Genomic DNA, 2,178 nt, shown 5'->3' with positions numbered 1-2,178 from the left:
CCTCCCCCGCCCCACCCACAGCATGTTTCATGACAACCCAGTCGCTACATCAGAGTGTATTTTTGTAATTCCTCCAGCTGACATGTAAATGGTCCCGTCTTTCCTTCTCACCCACCTCCTCCCTCTTCTAGGGGTGGGTTGATGGAACAGGACATCAAGCCTGGGGTTTTGACTTGTCACTGCCATCACTTGTTTGTAAAAGAGCTGTTCTTTTTGACGGATTGTTTTAAACAGATTATTTCTCCATTAAACTTCTACTGAGCAAATGATCGATAGATTGGCCGGCTGTTTTTAAGTGACGTCGCCGAGAAGCGCAGACTCCAAGCGCACCATCAGAGCTGCCTCTCTCAGGAGGCAGAGGCCACAAGTATGTGGCTCTGCTTTATGTAAAGTATGACAGGCAAGAGACGTGAGCACAGACACGCGACTGTGCTGTGTCCCACATGCAGCGGGGCGGATGGACGGGCGGGACAGAGGGGCCGAGGTTCTCAGAAACTCCCTGCGCACGGCAACATCACCAACGGGCAAGTTGTTGGGTCCCACCCCACCCTCCACCCCCACCTCACCCTTCACCCCCACCCCGTTTCTGACTCAAGCACTTGAAATGTAAGAGAACCATAAGTGAAGATGTAATTTAGCCTCAAGAAATAAATTACCGCCGAAACCGGTTTGGCTCAGTGGATAGAGCATCGGCCTGCGGACTGAAAGGTCCCAGGTTCAATTCCGGTCAAGGGCATGTACCTTGGTTGCAGGCACATCCCCAGTGGGAGATGTGCAGGAGGCAGCTGATCGATGTTTCTCTCTCATCGATGTTTCTAACTCTCTATCTCTCTCCCTTCCTCTCTGTAAAAAATCAATAAAATATATTTAAAAAAAGAAATAAATTACCACACATGGACTCCACATAGCAGGGATAAGTAGAAATTTGCATTAAAACTTTTTTACTTTTAAATGTAGGGAGAGAGAGAGAGAGAGAGAGAGAGAGAGAGAGAGAGAGAGAAATTAATTCGTCCTTCCACTTACTCGTGCACTCATTGGTTGATTCTTGTATGTGCCCTGACTGGGGAGTGAACCCAGCACCGTGGCCTATCGGGATGATGCTCTGGTGGTCCGTGAGGTCCGAAAGGTTGGCGACCGCTGCTCTAACCAACTGTTAGGGCAGAAACCGGCATTTTTAACAAGCTGCAGGAGATGCAGGTCCTGCTGGGTTGGGACGACTGGACTGGGATGTGAGGCGAGGGGCAGAGCCTGGACAAACCTGCTGTTTGTCCTTTTTTCTCCAATTGAACCCGAAACATGTTAAGGTGTGTGACTATCAGAGTCCAGCCAAGGAACACCTGGTGCACCCAGGCAGAGTGACTGAGGAGTCCAACATCTACAGCGTCAGGGAGGGTAGGGCGCTCTGCTGAGGTGGAGGGCCTGGGTGAGGGGGAGTCACTGAACCCACTGAGCTCAGCGCAGGCAGGGCCCGGAGAGGCAACTCCTCTCTCCTTCAGCCCCTCCAACTCCAGCCCGGGGCCTCCTGTGGGTCAGACAACCAGAAGCCAGACAGTGAGGGGTCCGCAGACGCAGCCATCAGGTAAGCCTGCGAGGGCCCAGGGCTGCAAACGAAGGACGTCCAACTCCAAGGCAGTGACCAGATGCGGGGGCGGGGCCACCAGCACCGAAGCAGCAGATTCTATCGGGCTTTCTTAGAGAGATGGGGTGGACAGGGACAGAGGGAAGGAGGAGGAGGAAGCCCTCCGTTCTACCTCAAGGCAAGAAGAAAGGCCAAAGGACAACCTCCCGCACCGGCTTCAGGGGCTTCTTCTGGGCTTGACCAACCGTGACCAAGCTCCCGGGCCCTCTCACAGCGCCATCACCCTTGCCATCAGGCCCTGCTCGGGGGTCCTCGGAACCCACTCCTCATGGTCCCATGTTGCTTCTGCTCTCAACACCCTCCAGCTCTAACTGGCCATTTGGGCCATCACAGTACATGGGACCGAGGAATTCAGGGAGTGGCCCAGGTTGCTCCCTAGGTCAGAACTCGTCCCGTAAGTAGCGTGTAACTTATCTTCTCCTAAGTCACTTGCCAACTCCCCAACAGACTCGGGAACATGGCCAAGAACATGCGTCCCACGGCCAATATAAGCAACCGAGAAAATACTCATACTGCCAGGATTGCAATCCTAGTGCCAT

This window comes from Myotis myotis, unplaced genomic scaffold, assembly GCF_014108235.1.
Source record: "Myotis myotis isolate mMyoMyo1 unplaced genomic scaffold, mMyoMyo1.p scaffold_m19_p_6, whole genome shotgun sequence".
NCBI lineage: Eukaryota > Metazoa > Chordata > Mammalia > Chiroptera > Vespertilionidae > Myotis > Myotis myotis.
This window is presented reverse-complemented; position numbering follows the sequence as displayed.